The following is a 23,184-nucleotide window of genomic DNA, read 5'->3' on the forward strand; positions in this document are numbered from 1 at the left end:
CACCTACCAAACAGCTATGAGCCTCTTTGTTCCAGTTAGGCTGCCTCTGATCTGTGCAAGAAAAAGACAAGAAAGGAGGCGGTGAGACTTCTCTCTGGACTCGACTGCCCTGGAGGCAGGTCAACCCCCACAAAGAGGCAACAGAATAGAAACTTTGTTACCATCGTAATTCCTACCCAGTGGCTCTCCTGCAGAACAAGACAGAAAGTTCTATCTCATAGAAAAGAAGGCCTGGGTAGTAAACCAGCAGGAAATCATTGAACTGAGATCCCCAGAAATTAAACGGTTTCTAAAACATAAAGTGAAAATAATATTGTAATCCTTTTAAACAGTCATCAAGATACATTTTTGGGCTGCTTTTAAATACAGGCACACCTTGCATGATTGTGCTTCCCTTTATTGAGCTGCACAGATACTTTTTTTTTTAACAAATTGAATGTTTGTGGAAACCCTGGGCAGAGCATGTCTATTTGGTGTCCTTTTTCCAAAGGGCTTGGATGATGATGAACATTTTTTAGCAATAAAGTACTGTTTAATTAAAGTAGGCATGGTGTTGTTTTATATGATGCTATCGCTCACTTAATACACTACAGTATAATGTGGACATAACTTTTATATTCACTGGGAAACCAAGAGATTCATCAGACTCGCTTTATTGAGATATCCACTTTATTACGGTGGTTTGGAACCGAACCAGCAATGTCCCTGAGGCATGCCAGTGCCTTGCACGACACGCACACGGGTTTAGGACTTCCATCTGTGTTCCTGGAATTTCGCCATGGGAAAATGTTGCATGTTAGTCATAATAATTGCACTTACTGACTAAACCATATGTTTTTTAAAAAATACAGGTTTTAAAAAACTTTATTTTTAAAAGCATCTTTAAGGCTTACAGTAAAATGGAGAGCAAGATGCAGATTTATCCCATGCGCCCCTCCCCCACACACATGCAGAGCCTCCCTCATTATCAACATTGTTCACCAGAAGGGCGCATTTTTGCCAAGGATGAACCTACACTGACACAGAAGAATTACCTGAAGTCCGTAGGATGTTCAGTGATACCACGTTGTGTGTGTGTGTGTGTGTGTGTGTGTGTGTGTGTGTGTGTTTAGCTCCAAGCATATATTTTATACTTTTTATTTTATTTTAATAGTTGTTCAAGTACAGTTTTCAGTCCTTTGCTCCCATCCCAGCCCACCCACCCATTCTTTCCCACCTCCCTCCCATTTCCACCCCCTCCCTAGTTTTTGTCCATGTGTCCTTTATATTTGTTCCTGTAAACCCTTCCCATAAACCCCTCCCATTCTCCCCTGAAATTCCCTCCCCTCTCCCCTCTGGTCACTGTCAGCCTGTTCTCTATTTCAGTGTCTTTGGCTATATTTTGCTTGTTTGTTTGTTTGTTTGTTACCACGTTTTTGTTTGAATTTGCATTTCCCTGGTGGCATACAATGTAGAGCATCTTTTCATTTGTGATTTGCCTGTGTATATCTTCTTTGGTGACATGTTTGTTAAGGTATTTGGCCCATATTTTAATTGGATTGTTTTTCTTATTGTTGATTATTAAGAGTTCTTTGTATGCATGTATTTAGGGTAACAGTCTTTTAGCAGATATGTCTTTTGCAAATATTTTCTCCCAATCTGCAGCCTGTCTTCCAATTGTCTTTATATTATTTTTCACAGAGCAGAAGTTTTTAATCTTAATGAAGTCTACCTTATCGTTTATATCTCTCTTAGATTGTATCTTTGGTGTTGTATCTAAAAAAGTATCACAATCCTCTTGGTTTTCTCCTGCATTACCTTCTAGGAATTTTCTAGTGTTGTGTTTTACATTTAGGTCTATGATCTATTTTCAGTTAATTTTTTGAACAGTGTAATAAGTATGTGTCCAGATTTATTTTTTATGTGGATGGCCAGTTGTTCCAGCATCACTTGTTGAAGAGACTATTTTTGCTCCATGGTATGGTCTTTGCTTCTCTACCAAAGATCAATTCATTATATTTATGGGGGTTTATTTCTGGGCTCCATTCTGTTCCATTGAATGATTTGTCTATTCTTTTGCCAATACACCATGGATTGATGACTGGGGCTTCCCAGTAAGACTTGAAGTTGGGTAGCACACGGCCTCTGACATTGTTCTTCCACTATGACATTGTGTTGCCTATTCTGCATCTTGTATCTTGCATCTGCACCTGCATAAGGTTATAAACCTTATAACCAGTTGGTCAATATGCATAAAGTAAATTGCTCAATTTTAACTGTGATTATATTCAATGTATAGGTCAAGTTGGGAAGAACTGACATTTTGACAGTTACTGTGTCTTTCTCTCCATAAACATAAACTATCCATTTATTTAGTTCTTTTTTTATTTTACTCATCAGAGTTCTGTAGTTTTTCTCATTGAGATGTTGTATATGTTTTGTTAGATTTATACCTATTTCATTTTGGGGGTATCATGTAAATAATATTGTGTTTTTAATTTCAAGTTCTGTGAACAACAATTAAAATTAAAAAATAAAAATGCAAAATAATAATAATAATTTCAAGTTCTGTTTATTGCTGATATATAGGAAATTAATCGATTTTTGTACATTAATTTTGTATCCTACAATCTTGCTATAATTGTTTATTAGTTTCAAGGGTTTTTTTGTTGTTGATATTTTGGATTTTCTGCATAGATGACTTTGTCATCTTCAGACAAAGACAGTTTTGTGTCTTCCTTCCCAATCTATATACCTTACATTTTCTTTTCTTGCCTTAATGCATTACCTAGAACTTCTAGTATAATGTTGAAAAGGAGTGGTGAAGAGACATCCTTGCCTGTACCTGATCTTAGTGGGGAAGTTTCAAGTTTTTATCATTCATTATGATATTAACTATAGGTTTTGTGTAGATTGTGTTTATCAGTTTGAGAAAGTTCCCCTTTTTTCATAATTTACTGAGAGTTTTTATCATGAACGGATGTTGGTTTTGTCAAATATTTGCTCTGTATCTGTTGATATAATCGTGATTTTTCTTTTGTAGTCTGTTGGTATGATGGATTACATTAATTTATTTTCAAATGCTGAATCAGCCATGTTCAGACTAAGATAAATCTCGCTTGGTCACGGTGCATAGTTTTTTAACATTGTTTTGGATTTAATTTGCTAATATTTTGTTGAGGAGTTTTGTATCTATGTTCATGAGAGATGTAGGTCTTTAGTTTTATTTTTTTGTAATGCGTCTAACTGGTTTTGATATTAGGGTGACACTGGTCTCATTCCACTAGAAGAGATTTTAGAAGATTAGTGTCATTTCCCCCTTAACTCTTTGGTGGACTTTACCATTGAACTCACATGGGCCTGATTCTTTCTGTTTTAAAAGGTTATTAATTATTGATTCCATTTCTTTAGTAGATAGAGACCTATTTGAAACCTATATATTTATATCTAACAATATAATGAGGCAATTGAAAATCATGATCTGTAAAGGATATTTTTCAAGACGATCTGTTTATTTAATAACGCAATTTTTTGAGTAGTGGCTTTTATAACTCTTAAATTTTTCTCCAACTTTTTATTTTAAAAATGTTCAAAACTATAGAAGAGTTTCAGGAATAGTTAACAACAAATGCCTGAATAGCCATCAGCTAGATTCCCAAATTTTTATCATTTTGTCACATTTGCTTTATGTCTCTGTCTGTGTATGTATATATTTTGCCAAATAATTTGAGAACTACCTGTAACATAAGATGTTTCACCCCTAAATACTTCAGTGTGTACCTCTTAAGAACAGACACCCTACCATAATTACACACTGATCACAACTGGGAAATTTTAAATGGTGCAATACAATGATCTAACATGCAGTTCAAATTTCCCCAGTGGTCTCAGTAAAGTCCTTTCAGTCTGGGAGATTTATATTTTATTTGAAATCCTGGATTCAATGAAGGATCATTATTATGTACAGGGTGGGGCAAAAGTGGTTTTACAGTTGTTTGTATGGAAAATAATACAATAATAAGTAATAATTCAAGAAAAAAAACTCTACTTTGCATACCAACAACTGTAAACCTACTTTGCCCCACCCTAAATACTAGCATGTGTATATAGTTCCTTTTGTCTTTGAGGACTGACATTTTTGTAGCGTCAAGGCCAGTTGCTTTGCATAATGTTCCTCAAACTGGACATTTGTGTAATTGTTCCCTCACAATTAGACTAGGTTAAACAATTTTTGTCAGAGATACACAATGTGAAATTGGAATGCTTCCCTTCCTTTTATATATTAGTAAAAGCACAAAACAGATGAAATTAACATTTTCTTTCAGTTCCTCAATAACACTTAGTGATTGTCTCCTATAAAGTAAATTTAGTGTTACAATGTACAATTTGTAAAATGCTTTGACATGGATTAATTTATTCAATTTGTACAACCCCATGAGGTACATATTTTTAGTCATTTTCCACCTTTTCTTTTTTAGTGGAAACTTATCCAAGTTTATATAATCAGTAAGACTACTTCTATAGCCAAAATTTAAGTATAGAAATGCTGTAAATATTATAGAGTAAGAAGCCCTCTATTTTCATGTCAAATAAATCTTGACATTTTTTATGTTCTACAAGCTGCACTCCATATTGCCCAAAGTTTGTGCCTTCCAGTTCTAGTCTCCCTCCGTTAAATTACAAGACAATGTGATATCACCCTGTATTTAAACATTTTTCAACCGTAACGATTTGAAATTATGACAGTCAAACCAGAAACAATGTAAAAGTAGATGAATGTTAGCTATGTTGAATGCCAAGTCATTGGTCTTTGTTCATGGCAATCTCTTTGCATTTGGTGTCCCTAGCAACACACCAGCTCCTCCTTCCTTCCCAGGTGAGAGTCTACGTCCCTTCCTTCCACTTTCCAAAGCAGTGAAAACAGCATGGTTTCATGATGCAGTAATCAGCATTTGTATGAGGATTTCTCAGTATATTAAATGACTTAGTTTTACCTTTTTTTTTCCTTACCCCCAGACCTCACAGTCTCAGTAATGTTTAGCTTAGGGTCAAGAAAAGTTTGAGTATTGGTATATGTAATTAATTCATAACCAATAGCATGAATATCTAAGTAGACATTCCAGCCAGAACGTGCGCAAACAGGTTTTCCCACTTCATGTGTCAAGGGCACTGATGGGGATAAGAACCAGACCACTTTTTTTAATAATACTAAAATTTATAAAGTAAGACCACCCACGTTCAGGCAAGGGTGACTGCAGATGCTTATCTGGCGTTCAGAGTTAGGCATACTATCTAAGCCATTTAAAGAAACAGGGTGTTATTTTCCACTGATAAAAACCACTTTACCACCTCCCGAAAGCCTCAAGCTGAGATGACAGATCAAAATCCATTTACTCTTTCATCCATGCACCATTTTCCTAACACTCAATGATTTGAATATTTCATTTCACAGTAAGAGTAATTGCAAACGCTTGAATAATGAGTGTGATACCATTGTCTTTGTCCACTGTTCAATGTCGTAATGAAACAGACATAATCCTGAAAATACACAACAAGGAACAAAACACTCCTTTAAACTTTCATACAGTTCTGTAAGTGTAGCATCATTTTCTTTTAAATTGGCATAGTATGCACCTCCTTAAAGAAAAAAAATCTATATTTTTATCCGAGAAAAAGCATTATTCTCATTCTTCTTTTGAATTAGATTTCTTAAATGATATTTTATTGATTATGCTATTACAGTTGTCCTGATTTTTCTTCCAGTGCCCCCCACTCCCTCACGTGATCCCCCCACCATTGTTCATGTCCATGAATTAGTTTTCTAGGTCAAATAAAGCAAAAGAAGGTGCATTTGATGATTATGCCTTCACTCTATAAATTATAGCCAGATAGAAAGAGTGATGAAAAATACTACAGCTGTGAAGCCTTTAATAGAACATGTATCATTCATTTTTTTCCCTCACAAACCTCAACAGACTCCTATTATCTTCAAATAACAATAAGAGAGGCTGCCTGCAGTTAATTTAATCACCATGATTTCCCAAGGAATGAAGACTGATGTCTATTGAAAATTAGTTCAATTATGTCTTTGAAAATTAGTTCAAAACTGTTCAAATTACTACTTTCAATATTATATTAACCTCTACCAGGTGTTATTAGTTACTCCCACAATCCCTCTTGAGAAAAAAAATGACATTGGTGTCCAATTTTTTTATTCAATAAAAATTCAACTTTGAGATGTCACAATTATTTTTAAAATTTTGCTCATCACAGTCTACTTAAGGCTTAATCTAACCCTTTTGTGATACATCCTGAGAAGCAATTTTTTGGCTTAAAAGCAAAAACGTGGCCAGAGTTCATTTTATTGAACCACATAAAATCAATCTAACCACTTGAAAATAAGTAGACAATAAGGAGGGAGAAAGATCTCCCCAAAATAATGGTGATGGGAATAACAGTGGCCAACACTTCAAAGCCCTAATTATGGTTTAATTTGTACCGGCATGCTCTAGATACTGTGCACACATTAATCACTCGGTTTGCACAACCACCTTATAAAGTCGGCCCCGTCTTTATTTCCATTTAACGGATGAATATGACTGCCCTGAAATCAGTTCTAGCTGCTGTCCTCTGCTTGGTGGATGCTGCCGCCCCACTGCTCGTAGGTGACTGCTTTTGCTGCCCCCAATCTCCCCTAGACGCCCCCCTACACACATCTGTTTCTAATACTTGGGTGAGGACCCTCCACATGCTTTCCTCTGACCATATTTCTCCCTCCAGAAGAACCCACAGACACTCTAGACGAGGGGCTGGGTGGAAAAGGTACAAGACGGGGGGCAGGGGGTCTGTGTGGGCACCTGTGCACCCACAGCCGTGCCTCCCTTCAACCTGCCAGACTCCTTTGCTCATCTTCGCTCCCCCTAGGACCCTCCCACCCGTCCAGCTCCCCCGGTGGTCTTCAATCCATCAGTCAGGTCTGTAGTGTCTCAGCCACAACTGCAGAAAAGCTTAGCCCCTTTCCCCAGGGCTCTGAGACCCCACGCAATGCACGGGCTTTGGCTCTGTGTCCCTGGACAGCCTGAAGGGCTCTGTGGTTCGCCGAACACTCTCGGCCAGCCGGGAGGTGACCCCACTCTGAGGGGCAGGAGCACGTTAGCAGCTGGCTGGCTGCAGCCTCGCACTGCAGATCGTGTTGGCAGATTCTCATCCTAGCGTGGTTCAGAACTCTGTGCTCCAAATTATTGGCTCTAGGAAGGAGGCAAACACCTCTCCAACTTTTCTGTGTCTTGCTTCTTGATATGGGGTGAACTCCATATACATTTGATGAAGATGAAGGGAAGCACAAGGAGAGAGGAAAGAAAGGGCAAAAGAAGGAAAGGGGGCCTTTGGTGGGAGCAGTTCCGATGGCGTGTTATTGAAGAGAGTCTGAGCAGCCGGGCCGGGCTGCCGGAGATGGGGACAGAGCCCTGCCACGAAAGTGATCATGAGGAAGACAGGAGAACACCGAGCGCTGAATTCACTTCGCAGCTTTCCACTCTCTGCTTTCCTTTTCCAGAGACCAGTATCACCTTTAACCTCATTAGCCCACCGTAAAACTCCACTCCGCACCTGAGAAATACCCATGAGTAGATTTGTTTGTGTCATCCACCTGCACCTAGGAACACTGTCCTTCTGTACCTCTCTTTGACCAAAACGTGCATTCCACATAAAACACTCCTTTTCAAATTTTTTAAAAGATTTTTTAAATTTATTTATTTTTAGAGAGGGAAGGGAGGGAGAGAGAGAGAGAGAGAGAAACATCAATGTGAGGTTGCTGGGGGTCATGGCCTGCAACCCAGGCATGTACCCTGACTGGGAATGGAACCTGCGACACTTTGGTTCGCAGCCCGTGCTCAATCCACTGAGCTACGCCAGCCAGGGCTCCACATAAAACACTCTTTACCTGAATATCTGTGCCAGTGGTTTGGGGTAAAGGCAAAGGCACATTAAAGAAGCTGACAGTTCCTCTCCCCCAACCTCCTGATAGTGGGAGGGAAGGGTGAGTTTGGTGCGGATGCTAGGGGTATACTATGCCATAAAGCTTTCCCCTTCTCTTCTTTACTGGTGTAAAGTCACTACATTTCTAGTTGTATGATTTTTCTTGCATGGAGCAGTCTCCTGATTCACTACCACTACTGTGGACGTATTTTTACACCCCAAGTTGACGTGCATGTCCAACACTGGTACCAACTACGGAGCAATGGGAGACACAGGGTATGTTCAGGACCCATGTTCACCACGTTCTTACTCCAAGGTGGCTCAGCCGAGACAGCAGCATCTATTACACTTTTTAAGAAAGAAAATTATTTTTTGATATTAAAAATACACATGTTCATTATTATAAACTTAAAATGCAAAAGGAAAAGGTTAGTAGGAGAAAATAAAAATCACCCATACTCCCGAAATCCAGAGAGAGTCACTCGTAACTTGTGTATTTCCAGCTCCATTTTCTTTTATTCACTTGGAAAATTTGCACTGTGACAAGGGCATCGTATACGAGTCTACAGCTTTGTGTCTAGAAGGCCTAATCTGAGGGCTCTGCCCAGATGGGGATTAGTGCTAATAGTTGAGCTACTTGACAAGTCACATTGAGACCTTTAATCACGGCAAAGGGCCTGACATCCCACCCACTTTATCAGGCATGCGGGAGATTTGCGACAGCGCTCTAATGAGCCATAATGCTCTGAAGTGCATTTGTTTCTTATCTCAGCTGTTGAACGCAGGCCCTAGGGTCCAGGATAATGGGAAAGTTCACCTTCAATGTTTGAAAACCAGCACATCAAGCACAGAAGTACTTTGGAGGACAAAACCAGACCTGCTTTTAAGGTTCACTGCCTGGAGCCATCTCAAATATGTCATTGGTTAACATAGCTGTGTTCTTAGGGAATAAGCTACATAAATGGCAGAATGCAAGGATCATTGAAGTCGGAATTCTCTGCTAATAGGAAAACACAGGGTTCAGGATCATCTGACTCAATTTACAGAAATGTAAAAAAATTTTTCCTTAGAAAAAAATTTAAGGACATATTTAAAAATACATGTTAATGATATTTCATATATACACCACTTTAATCATTTCTCCACTGATCCCAAAATGTCTTTCTAAAGTTGGTTGTAGAGAAGTTCTTACTAATAATTTAAACTCAATTTAAGCCAGCCGCTTAATGTCAGCTTCCCAAACACAGCATGAGTTAGTATAGTCAATTATCTCAAGCTAAGAGCACATTTTTGTGTTCATATAAGAAACAAACTGTACCCAGTTAATTCAGCAGAAAAATGAGATCAAAGAAAGCAAAAGAAATGGAGAAGCAAACCTTCCTTTAAAGAATGAGGAAAGGGTCTCTTCTCCTTTCAACAAAGAACGAGTGATTCCTACAGAAGTCACCGGCATCAGCAGCTCACACACACACACACACACACGTGTGCACACACACGTGTGCAGTCGAAGGAAGACAAAGTGTATCTGTGTGTCTCAGTACTCATCGCAGAAGCACTCGGGAAGTGCTGCTACTACTTTCACAGAAACGGTGTGAACCCCCGTGACTCGAAATGCTCTCGGCAGCCCTGGGAGTAGGTCGGGAGAGAGCAGAGCCCAAAGTGGGTGGCTGAGTTCTGAGAGCAGGCGCATCTAGAGACAGATACTCTTGCTTTGTAGTTCATGGGGGAAGTGAATGTTGCCAGCAGTCTCTTCCTTGTATAGTTCAGTTTCTGCTCGATGTGCAAGCACAGGAATAACTTCCAGTAACACTCTGCATCCTACTGGCCAAGTCACCTGACGTGGAGGTGCGACTGGCTAGGGGCCAGAGGTCATGTCACAGTACAAACTGGTCCTGTGTTTCCCTGTGCCTAACGGTAGCAAAGGGAAACGGTTTCTAATGAACAGAACCAAAATTAAATGGAGGGGAAATCCTTCCCAATTTTAAAGCTCATAGTTAAAAGAAACATGGGAGAGAAATCTTAAAAATTTACATTACCAGTAATTAACTGTGAAGCCAGTGAAGTTTTTCTAAACACTCAATGAAAAAACAATTCTGATCAACTTATGCTAGAAGACAGACTGGGTTAGTTTTCTGTGATCTCTAGCAAAAACGCCTTTACAAAATCATTATCCTACAAAGAGGAAACCAAATATGCAGCTAAACCTGAAGGGGAGTAATTTAGATATGTCAGGCAGTTCATTTGAAAATTATCTTATTTTTATAAATAATGGGCCATTTCTGGCATTTTGTCAGCATTTTAAATTTGAAATTTATTGTCATTTCTGTCATGCCTTTTAAATATTGTTTCTCATAACTGTCTTTGTAATTTTGTATTATTTTCCCTAAAACAAAAAGGGCCCACCAAATTGTATAAGCTTTGGGCCTCACAAAATCTGGAACCACCCTGGGCGTGCCTGATTTCTCCTGTTGCCGCTTGGCCTCCGCAGGGCTTTGGTAAATGATGGGGTGGGGGAGGGGAGTGCTGTGTCCGCATTTGGGTCATTACCTCCTGAACCCAGACAAGGGTGGCAGCCAGAAGTTTGCAAGGTTCTCCAAGGAGCATGAGGATCTTGAGCACAAGAGTAGAAGCTCTATGATCCCTGCACCCCTCCAACCTTGAAACATTAGCTCCGGCTGGCGTAGCTCAGTGGATTGAGCGCGGGCTGTGAACCAAAGCATCACAGGTTAGATTCCCAGTCAGGGCACATGGCTGGGTTGCAGGCCACGGCCCCCAGCAACTGCACATTGATGTCTCTCTCTCTCTCTCTTTCTCCCTCCCTTCCCTCTCTAAAAATAAATAAATAAAATCTAAAAAAAAAAGAAACATTAGTGTTGTGTTTTGTTAAATACGCCTGCGGGTTTCCTGTTCTCCAAGCAGCTAAAGCCTGTGTTTCATCTGCAGCACAGAAGAGCTGCATTCCCATGCTTGCCAGGACCTTTAAATCCAACTGGCGAGTCCTCAGTGCAAGTCAGATGCTCAGCTGCAATAAACAATATTTATATTATATGTTCAGAGGCATATCTATTGCTATGGATGTCGGAGTTACTTACTGCTCAGAGCGCTGAGACATCAAGATGTCTGTGATTGCCTACAATTGTACACAGGATGCAACGTGTGCTTGCATTTAGAGCTTTCCTCCACCTTGGGTAGGTCCGTGACCTGCAAAAATTAATAATCCCTAGCACACAGCTCAAGAATAAGTGCCACCAAGGATATGGCAATAAAAAGTAAAAATAAATAAGCCCTGGCTGGCATAACTCAGTGGACTGAGCACGGACTGCGAACCAAAGCATCACAGGTTCGATTCCCAGTCAGGACACGTGCCTGGGTTGCAGGCCACAGCCCCCAGCAACCACACATTGATGTTTCTCTCTCTCTTTCTCCTTCCCTTCCCTCTCTAAAAAATAAAAATAAATAAATAAAATCTTAAAAAATAATAAAATAAAAATAAAAATAAATAACAGTACTTCACACCTCTAAAAGATAAAAAAAAATTACCCTATTTTAAAATCCATTTCTCTATTAAGGTAGGCCAGCAGAATCCTATTTCACTGATTTACAGTGAGAAATTCTGAAAGATGGCCCAGTGAGACAAAGGATGTTTAAAAAGCACTGTCAATTTCATTACACGGTGTGTCATTTCTAAGGACTGAATTGTGCCGCCCCCAAATTCATAGGTTGAAGCCCTAACGCCCAATGTGGAGGAATTTGGAGACGGGCCTTTCAGAAGTCATTAGGTCATGAGGCTGGAGATCTCGTGATGGGATTGGTGCCCTTCAGGGAGAGACAAGAGAGAGAGGTCACTTTTTCCCCACCCTGTGAGACCATGGCCTTCTGCGACCCAGGAGGACAGTCTGCATTGAAACCTGACCATGCTGGCACCCTGATCCGGAACTTCCCAAAACCGTGAGAAATAAATGCCGGCGGTTCAAGCCACCCGGCCTATGGCATTTTGCTTATGGCAACTTGAGCTGATTAAGGCAGTCACAAGGAGGCAAGGCCTATGGAAGACATTTCTCTCTACTTCTAGTAGAGAAAGGTTCGGGCATCTCATTTTGTTTTACAGAAGATCTGATCAAGAGTTTGTCATTAATTATTTCCTACCCTTTCCACTGAATGTCACAAACTTAGAATCAAATTTGTCATTGTACTCTAGTAAAGGTCTAGAACTTTCCCACATATACTTTGTATATTAACTTCACTCCAAGATGCCTCTTACTTTTCATACTAATTCTTCATTTTGTTCCTTTTTTCTCATCCATTTGCTTATAATTTTATTTTTTAAATATTTTATTTATTTATTTTTAGAGAGGGAAGAAAGAGAAAAAGAGAGAGAGAAACATCAATGTGCGGTTGCTGGGGGTCATGGCCTGCAACCCAGGCATGTACCCTGACTGGGAATCGAACCTGCGACACTTTGGTTCGCAGCCCACACTCAATCCACTGAGCTACGCCAGCCAGGGCGCTTATAATTTTATTATACTCTGCTGTATGCTTATATTGCAAGTTACCTCAAGTCCTTTCAAAAGCAAAGCAGATAAAAAGTAAGAATATAAATGAATAATTAATAAATGAATAATTAATAAATGAATGCCATTTCCATTTGAGAATCAAAAATATAAATGTTCATAGCTGCATTTGGAATTATATATGTGTTTATTTGAAGAAACTTAATGTATCTCAACTATACTCATAATCCTACAAAAATAATTTTCCTATTGCAGGAGTCCTAACTTAGGGCTCATGGACCCACCAAGGGGTCTATGGACAGAAATCAGAGAATCTCTATACTTGAATGGGGAAAATATATGATCCTTTTCACTGATGTCTAACTGAAATTTAACACTTCCTTCATATAAGTATCGGCAGCCAACCGCAGAAGTATTAGCAATATCTGTGATTTGTTTCCTGTAGAAATCACAGCCGTTCTCATCTGCCATTATGGTTTTGGCGACTAGACTCAAACACCAGTTCTCAAATACCTTGGTTCTCGAACAATTTGGTTCCCAACTAAATTGTTCACAGAAAAAAAGATGACTCAGTTGTCTGATAAAACTTCGGGCCTTGATTTCCTACCCGACAACCCTTTCCTGCTGATACCTATATGATTAGTCACACATCTCTAGGGCTACAAACAGAGGAGATTTGGTTTTCGAGCAAATCACTTCTCGAACAGTTTTCCAGAACGAATTAAGTTTGAGAACAGAGATTCCACTGTATTTTCAACTATCGTTTATGTTCACCATCACCATTCAAATGTCATTAGACTTGCTGCTATATTGTTACTTACTGGGTAAATAAAAAGGCATATTTATCACGATATCATAAATTTTTATTATATTTTATATATTTGATTTCTTTAAAATCCTTTCCATTTTGTTTTAGACTGCTGAAAAGGGGTCCATAGACTTCCTCAGACTGTCAACAGTGTCCAGGGCATAAGAGAAGGCAAAACTATGACAAACACAAACTGCTTGGGTACCATTTCCCAGAGTGTTTACAGATGTCTTACTTAGAGCTATGCTTGGCATGCTCTTGTAAGTAAAGGGAACACAGGAGCTGCATGAATCTCCCAGTCCCTTTGACAATATGAGGTCACAATAAGCTCACACACAGTAAGTCTCTTTCTTAAGTCTGCATCTGTACTTCTGAGAAGGCATTGAACAGCTTTGTGAAATTTGGGGTCTATGAGGGTTTTTTTTCTTTGCTAAATCCCTTCACATTTCCCACCCAGCCCCCGAACCCCCGTTCTCTGACAGCGATCGGCCTGTCCTCTGTATGTATGAGTACGTCTCTATTTTGTTTGTAGCTTAGCTTGTTCATTAGATTCCACATGTAGGTGAAGTCACATGGTGATTGCCAGAGGGAAGGTGGGGAGCGGTACTGTAGGAGAGGGGGTAAGACAAATGGTGATGGAAGGAGAATCAATTTGTGGTGGTGAACACACAATACAATATATAGATGATATATTATAGAATGTATACCTGAAACCGATATAATTTTCTTAACCAATGTCAATCCAATAAATTCAATAAAAAAATTTTTTAAAAACTTTGGGTCAGAATCTTCTATCACTAAGAGAGAAAAAATTGACTTAATACTTAAAATTACTTAAAATGCTTATTAAGAAGCAGCACATTTGACTCAATTATGTAAAGACTCATTATCTGTTTTGCAAATTATCCAAGCCCCTTTCTTTTATTTTTTTTCCTCCTTTGTGTGTTAGGCTTTTAAAAAAAATTTGTCAGACACTTTGGCACTTTTAGCACAATTGGAATAGGGCAAGAATAAGGAAGTAAAACAAAAGGCTGTCAGCGTACTTACTTCCCACATGCTTAAAAATTATTTTGGTTACTGCTGTGACATTTGCAAATAGGCCCTGGTACAAGGAGTGTGTGTGTTTGTGCGGGTGTGTTGGGGGAACAGCAGGCCTATGGTGAGACCACCCCAAGAAGGCCATGGGTCAGGACCTCTGTCCCTACTACCCAACTTCCAGGAGAGGGAGTAAAGACTGACTGGGGGGATTCTTTATCCCAACCGAACCCCAACCTGCAACTAGACTGGGAAATGGGGAGTGAGGAGATACGGTGGACTTCTGGGTGGTAGAGTTTCTCCTCTTTCTCCTTGAGGTCAACAGGAGGATGTTATCCTTGGGCCACCTGCCCCTATTCCCAGGAAAGTTTTGGTTGGAATCTGGTGTTTATGATTAAATGATAAGCTACAAGACTGTCTAAGATCCTCTAAGTATGTACCCCTTTGGATAACTAGTAAGTTTTCCAGGTGACTGAGTTCTTGCCCTTTAAAGCAATGACACTTCTTTCGTGTAGTTATTTTAGACAACCAAATGTACTGTAAACACATTGCATACCTTCTGCATACCTAGAAAAGTACTCCGAAATTGGTTTAATCTTACATTGCTGACTCTGGGTCAACACTGAAAACATCCACCTTCTTGCATGGATGAATTATAAAGGTAAGGGACAGGACCCTCTGAGGGTCTTTGACCATGATATGAGTTGATGGTGACATCTTTGAGTTTCTACAGCTGCTTTTTCTATTTTATTTTGTTTAATCCTTTCTCACCAATTACCATTTCTCACTGTTTTCAGTCATCTTAATGAAGGATTTCTTTTATTCTTTAATAGACTTGGAAGACAGATATACAATAATGAATAGATTGAAGACTTGAAGACATTTTAACTGGGATAAAAGGTACGATGCATGAGATTTATTGTTTGTTGTTTATGACATCTACTTGAGTGTTCACAGAACTTATTTGCTGATTCTGTGCATTGTGCAAAATGTGAGTTTACCGTATAGACAACTTTCAAACAAAAAGGATTGCACTATACTTGTGTTTCTGTGGAAATGGTCCAGAGAGACCTCACTGCTCTCACAGGTATGTCCATATATCAACTCAAAGAAATGCTTATCCCAGTTTTTGGCCCACAGCAAGCTTGTTGTTGAGTTAAAGTCTCCTGAATCTAGTAACTGAAATATTTACAGACCTGATTACACGGGCCACTAGGTCCTGCTGTCAGAAATCTCTGAGTCATACACTCATTCTCACGGAGGCACCAAACCCAAGTTTTCCCACTTCCTCTTTTACACATGTTTTATTTGTCTCATTTAGTCGTAACCACACGATGTGGTGGAAGAACTGTGGACACCACGTATTGCAGTCCTGCTTCTGCTTCCAACGAGCTATGTCCCGCCAAGTCTCAGCTCTTTTATCTGCAGAAGGAATGTAACTTAGGACCCAGGGTGTTCGTAAGGATTCAGTGACAGAATTTCCATGCCAGGCACTTGGTAGATACAGAATAATTATTTGTTTCCCATCTTTTCCCCAGTTTCTTTGTTTTCCTGTTTATTAACTCTGCAGCACCCAAATATATAGATTATCTTCAAAATATGGAGTTGCCTTCAGCGATACATTGTTGATCGGCAGCCAACAACTTTAGTAATTAAGTAACCCTAAGTCCCCGTAAGACTTTGAATGCAGCTGCATGATGGCACAGTCACACTGTCTCAACAACATGTTCATGCTTATGCCTGTCAGCCCTTCAACCAGCAGTTTCTTGAGGGGAGGATTGGCATCTCATTGATCTTTGCATTCCCAACTCTTAGGACATGAGCAAACATTTCATGAATGAGTAAAAGAACGAATCACTATTTAGAGATCATAAGTGAAAGTTTGCTTATATTAGAAGATTCTTAATCTGGTATATAGAAATGTGGATCAGAAGCCAGACACCCTTAAAAACAAGGGGCCAAGGTGACCAAACCCATAGACAGTTACCAACCGATGGCTCTCCGCTGCCCACTGAGCACCCCACTCAGCTGATAGCATTGACCTGGGAAATTCCCCACTGATCTTCAATTCAGACAAGAAAAAATCCTTGTCTGCATTTCTAGACAGTCAGTTTGTCTGTGTCTAAAATAGTCTATCTATTTTAGATCATAAGAAAATAAGTGAGGCTGATGACCCCTGGCTCTCCACACAGCTTCCCCATCTCAGCCTGGACCCAGTCAGATGGCTTTCTTAGAAAAAAAAATCAGCTGTGACTAAGTAGGCTGGCTCACCACACTCGCCTGTCCACTGTTTGGGCTCCTTGCCCTCACCTGCTCTACCTACCTCCCAGTAATGTCTGCAGTGCCTTCCTCACCAGGCATTTCCATGACCACCTCCCTTCCCCTTCAGGTCTTTATGCTTCTCCCTTCAGTTCTGCCTCTTCCTCTTTTTTCATTTATCCATCCTACACATGCTCATCAGAACACCCTTCCACAAGAATTACATCTCCCTGGTGTAAAAAAGTTCACAATCATTCTCTATCTCCAGCTTTTTCCTGTTCAACCAGTGAAACCGACCCCAGCTTCCTTCTCGCTTCCCACCTGGCTCCTGCCATCTAATTTTAGGAAACTCCACAGGGGTCAAATTGACCTCACTGGTGATTGTTTTCTCACTATTTCATAATATTTCTATATACACTCTGCCTTTTATAGGAATCTCTGTTCTTGCCTTTCATCCAAACTTGCTACCTTAAACTTGTTAAAACCATAACACTTTAGAGTAAAAAAAAAATGACCTTGAGTTTGAGACCAAGAATGCAGTGCAATCCCCTCATACTTTTGTAGTCACAAAACTAAAACCCAGACGCGGCTTGGGACATCCTCTGTCAGAAAGCTTTCAGACACCCAACTCCTTCAGCTGCTCTCAGGGAAGCACGCACACGGCCAAAGAAGAGCAGGAGGACTAATGCTATGGAGTAAGAACATACTAATACTAAGGACTGTACTACACTATATACTAGGTATATCAGTTACTGTGATAGTAATAGATATATATTAAGTAGTATATTAGATATTTAATTATATTAGATATGCATTAAATAGTATTATATATATATTTATATACCACTTACTAAGAATTATGCTAATACTAACACCAGGCTCTATTCTAGATGTTTTCACATGAGCTCAAGTGATCTTCACAATGAGCCCATTTAATGAAGGACAAATCTGACACTCAGAAAGGTCAAATAATTTATTTGTTTGAGGTCATACATCTAGTCAATGCCAGACTCAGCTTTCGGAACTAGGTTAGTTTAAGCCCTCAAAGCTTACTTTATTTCCACAGCTCACCTTTCCCTTCTCCTGCAGGCTCTGTATAAAATTCACATTTGGGTTAGCGTTACGGCCGTCATAACAAAATAGTACTGACTGGGTAGCTTAAATAACAGTTTATTTTCTCACGGTTCTAGAGGCAAAAGTCTAAGATCAAGGTATTGCAGGTTTGGTTGAAGGCCCATCCTAACATCCCCATTTTAACTTAGGGACCTTTTAAAGGCCCTATACCTAAATACAGTCACATTCTGAGTACTAGGGGCTAGGTTTTTAATATGTAAATTTTGTGGGGGACACGATTTAGCCCACAGAGTTGTCCAGAATTATACCTTCTACTTGTTATCTTTAATTTCACCCCTTTTCCAAGTAATCTCTTTCACCAAATTATAATAAAAATCACACAAGTTAGTACATGTATCTTTTGCAAATCTACATTTAATAATGTAATAGTATTATTTTACTACCATCATTAATAAAACAATTTATACACATTAATAACGTGAAAATAGATATGCATCTATCATGTCTTGATTGCTATCTCTACCCTGCTCTTTGCTTCACTCTCCAAAGACAGAGTAAAAATTCATTGCTAACAGCACTAAGCTCCCCTCATGTGCTAACTACCACACTACTAGACTCTTAGATATTGAGTTACTCTTCCAAACTCACCAACCCCTGGGCAAACATGACCAAAAGCAAGCAAACAAAAAACTGTTCATAGGATCTCACCATTAAAAAAAAAAAAAAAAGAAAGGCACCAAGGTTCTTCAAAAATTCCCCAGAAGTTGTAGCAATGTTTAGGGGAGTGGAATGGAAAGAAAGCATAGTGGATTGTGGGAAGATGTAAGAACAGAATGAGAAGGGGCCAAAAGCATGATGAATATGATTATATTCTCAAATATTATGAGGGCCACAAATTTAAAATGTTACCACTTCGTTCTCTTCTTACAAAACTTATCCAGAAGTCAGCCTTCCTTTCCAAATCAGTGACTTTTATATACGACAAAGAATGCCATACTTTATCTTAATTTCAAACATTCTGAGAGAAGACACACCTAAAAAATTGTAACTATACCAGCCGCTAGCATAATACAATGGGAAGGTAACATGCACTTGTAATTTCTAGACTATCCATATGGTAATAATACTTTCGAGTGTTCTAATTTGTTGTCAGTTTTCCAGGACGAGAATATTTTCAATTTAAGATTAGCTGTGATATCCACAACTCAGGAACACAAGGACAGCACATTAGAGATGGGTTACACAGTTCTTCAGAGCTCTCATTTTAAAAGTGTAAACATGTACATTTACTTTGAAAAAATAAGGAACTTCCTTGCAAGTATGTCAAGTCATCTCAGATGAGGAAAGTTGTAAAGGGACATATGGGGACAGTTACTGTTTCCTACAACACACGGGCTCTCTCAAATACAGTGGTACCTCCTGACGAGTGCCGAAACCGACGAGTTCTGAATGAATTTTTCCCATCAGAAATTTTCTCCTGTGGGGCTGCGCTGTGACTCATACAATCTCTAGCCAGTGCGACTGTGGCCCAACCAAGTGCTGCAGAGTGCTGGAACATTTTTTCCTCATCAAAATGCAACGAATACCGGGTTCGACGAGGTCTAAAGCTGACGAGGTACAACTATAATAAGATTTGCAAAAAAAAAAAAGGAAAAGGAAAACTAACACATTAAATATTATCTATTCTTTTCTACTCTTTCCTCCCAATGTATAAGCATTTTTAAATCCCACCGCTAAAGCCATGCTGAGTCACTGCTTGTTTTCAACCTTCCTTTCCGTCAAGCTTCTTGAAAGAAATTTGCTCTTTTTGCCCCAATTAATCAACACATATTTGTTTCTCAGAGACCTGCACGTGGACCTCAGACTCACGCGGCATCAGGGCCTCAGGTCAAAACTGGCAGGCATTGTCTTCCTGCTGAATTCAGTGGGCGCATCCAATCGCTTCCTTACTAACCTCCCACAAGGCATTCAGAACGCCTTGCGTTCAGAACTTCACTCTCTCCCAGTCTTCTTCTCACCTTCCTGTCATCTCTCCTCAGACTTCCTGCTCCCTTTTGTCCCTTTTAGTCTTTTAAATACAGGTGTTCTCCTCTCCAGGGTCCTGGTCATGTCCTTGCTTTATCGTGCTATATTTTATTTAACTGTCACCAATTGCAATGAGTCCCACAACTATATTTTAAGCCAGGATTTTTGTTCTGAGCTCCAGAAATATCCATCAAATTGCCCACTGACCACCCACCATTTCCTTTAACACAATTTCCTAAATATATATTTAAAAAAAGAACTCATTATCTTTTCTTAAAAATGTACTCTTCATCCTTGTCTTGATGAATGGCATCACCACCTACCTTGTCCCCAATCCAATATCTTCTTATTTTATTTTCATATTATCAATAAATTGATATACTAATTTCCAAATATAAAAATAACATTCAGTTAAACTGTGAAAATCTTATTTAAGTCACTTTTAAGTATATATTTTTATTTACTTTATAACAACAAATCGATGCCACAGAAATGTCTCAAAGAATCTAAGGAACAGATGGTATTTTAAATTAACACTATATAAATTATGCCTCCAAAATGTTTTAAGGGGCTAGAAAATTCTGATCTGTTTAATATTTGAAACATTCCCCTTCTTTTTGCCTATATGATTGTAATCATTAAGAAAAGATACTTCAAGTTAAACCCAGTCACTGTGAAACTCAACCCTTGTTCCAGTTAATAAGATTTTTCTATGTTATTACGTAAGCAAACAAATTCTGAAACCAGAAAGGTCAGCATTCACGCTGCCTGTCACTACCAGAACCAATAAGAAGAGACAAGGATTGAATCTTTATGGGTGCTGTATTCAGATTTTGGCAATCTAAGAAGATGGCAGGTTAGGTACCCACAAAAACTGTCTTAATAGCTCATGTCAAGCCAATCTCTTTATAAGGAGAAGAAAGGGTAGACAGGCATTTGAAAAAAAAGGTTAAAGGGATAACAGTTGAAGTCGGGAAGCGATTTTCCTAGTACTTCTTTATCTGCTGATCAACTATTCTTTTTCTGTGTCACAGAGTCCCAGATGTCCCCTCCCTGGAACACAGTGGTCCAGACACCATTGAATTCCACACACCGGGGGCGGGGGCGGGGGCGGGGGTGCAGGTGCACACAGGGAGTTGAATTGCTTGTCACTTCCTGGAGTCACACAGTTCATGCTTTCCAGTTCCTAGAATAACAGCTTTCCACATGCATTAATTGCTTCTGCCTATCAACTATGACTGAAGCTAAAATGTTTAACCCTTGAGTTCCCCTGTCAGTTCCAAGATGACTTATAAAAAAGCCAGAAGCCAGACAGCCCTAAGGAGCCGAAACTTCATCTTCGGTTCTTGTTTCTGCCACTGCTCCGCCAGATGGCCTCTGCCACGTCACTTTGACCTTTCCTCTGACATTAAGAAGGGAATTAACCCTGTTCCTATGCTAATAATTACATCACTTACATTTGTATACTCCGTGTACAAAGTCAATTTGATTTTATTTTTATCATAAAACCAAATCTTTGGAGGAGGATCAGCTCATTTTAGACATGGAGAAACTGAGCAGAATGTGAGGAAGTTGCCTAGGTAAGTGAGGGCAGAAGAATCAAAGGAAGTATTGTGATCTAGTGCCCTACAGTTCTTCCCTAAGAATGCCCAGCATATCGCAAAAGTGAATGAGGTGTGTGTGTATACACACACACATGCACACACACATTATCAACAAAGATAATAAGGACAAACTAACCAAAGAACAGATCTACCTACCTGGAAAACATTAAAACATCTGCTCACTTTTTAAAACCTCTCCTGTCCTGTTTCTTCTCCTCGTCTAACTATCCTAAGAATTTTTTTTTTTGCATCTTCTAACACTAAAGGAAATGCTGTTTTCCTTCAGTGCATATTAAGGAAATATCAGCAATATATTAATTGCTGTGGTTCTAATTGAATTCTCATGTGTGCTGATCATCTCACCAGTTGGCCTGAAGCCTTTACATGAGAAATACATTGTGAAAACCCACTCTCAGTTTTGTAAAAGATAAAATGAGATAAGATAAAGACCATGAAAGGAGAAGTCTTTAAAAATACATTTTACCTTCAATAGTTTTAGAAGTAAGGCCATAGAACTGGGTTTCTTTCCCTTCAGTGCCCCACCTACATTATAATTATGCCTTTAATAACTATTTGGGCTCTGGCTGGTGTGGCTCAATGGATTGAGTGATGGCCTGTGAACCAAATAGTCACCAGTTCGATTCCTAGTCAGGGTACATGCCTGGGTTGCAGTCCAGGTCCCCAGTTGGGGATGTGCAAGAAGCAACCACACACTGATGTTTCTCTCCCTCTCTTTCTCCTTCCCTTCCCCTCTCTCTAAAAATAAATAAATACATACATATATAAATAAAGTTATTTGGTTATTTGATTAACATCTGTTACATCAGACTAAAAGCCTCAGGGAAATAGAAGTAGTGAACGTTTTTGCTTTTACCCTAAGCACTTAACAGTCAGTGTTCAGTAAATATTCATAGGACACTCCTATGGGACATAGGACAAAGCATTCCTGTGGCTTATGACTTTTCTATAGGGAAAGGGGGCCCACAAAAAGTATAGAGATTAAGTTCTAAGAGTAGGGATCCTTAGAAATCTAAATATTTTCTAAATACTGAAAATCAAGTGTTTACTCTAATTGCACCTTTTTTATTAATATAAATAAACTGAGTTACAAGTAGCTCAGATGCCCAGTGTAGAGGTCAATGATAAGATCTTTATTTCAAACATAATTATTGTATAAAGCATAAGGCAAAGTCAAGAGCAAGGGATAGAGGCTTAAGTCAATTTCCTCTGTGGCAAGGAGCACAGGTGGGAGTGGGCCAGTATCCACCATGATGATGACAGTGTCCTAAGTCCTTTATGCCTCACTCATGTGTATTTCCACCTAGCTCGGGAGCTGATAGTCCTGGCCCAACAGGCCCCTGTACTTGAACATAGGACACTGATTCACCCATACATCTTCAGATAGGGAACACAGTGTCAGTTTCAAGTTTTTGAACATTGATTGGGAAGTTAATGAGGATCAAAATACAGAAACAAAGGATCAAGATTAATATGCGTAAATTCTTAACCTTGACTGTAGGCAGCACTTTGTAAAACATGTGCTGGGCTGCCCTAGTATTGGCCCCGTGCTGCAGTGAAGGGGAGGTCCCTTTATTTTGGCAGGTCCCTTTCTTCCCCTTCTTGCACCTCCACTCTGGACAAGAATTGAGACCTTAGTCAGGTGAGAACACAGATTGTTAACTGATTCAAAGGTGTCTTTAGATGAAGAGAGAAATGATTTTACACTGATCAGCATATATTTGCATTTCGGGTGCTAGGTGCAAACACAATCCTTTCCTCCTCCACCACCCCCTGTGAAAAACACTCCACACTCTCTAACTAAATGGTTCTTATTTTATTGAAATTACAGTGGGTTGCAAATCAAAATTGGTAGGTACATTGGCTTTCAAATAAAATTTTGCTTTAAGCATCC

The 23,184-nt window shown here is 39.3% G+C and overlaps 1 protein-coding gene across 4 annotated transcripts in view; it reads right to left on the reverse strand.

The window, feature by feature from the left end:
• IPCEF1 (interaction protein for cytohesin exchange factors 1) overlaps positions 1-23,184 on the reverse strand; it is a 147,199-nt gene that overhangs the window by 104,778 nt on the left and 19,237 nt on the right. For 2 of the 4 annotated variants that reach the window (XM_045842759.1, XM_045842757.1), the window contains exon 2: positions 8-51. The exons of the other annotated variants lie outside the window; for them this stretch is intronic. The gene's annotated coding sequence lies outside the window, so the exon portion shown is untranslated. The remainder of the gene's footprint in view (positions 1-7; positions 52-23,184) is intronic. 4 annotated transcript variants of the gene reach the window in all.

This window comes from Phyllostomus hastatus, unplaced genomic scaffold, assembly GCF_019186645.2.
Source record: "Phyllostomus hastatus isolate PE091 unplaced genomic scaffold, TTU_PhHast_1.1 phas_contig_40, whole genome shotgun sequence".
NCBI lineage: Eukaryota > Metazoa > Chordata > Mammalia > Chiroptera > Phyllostomidae > Phyllostomus > Phyllostomus hastatus.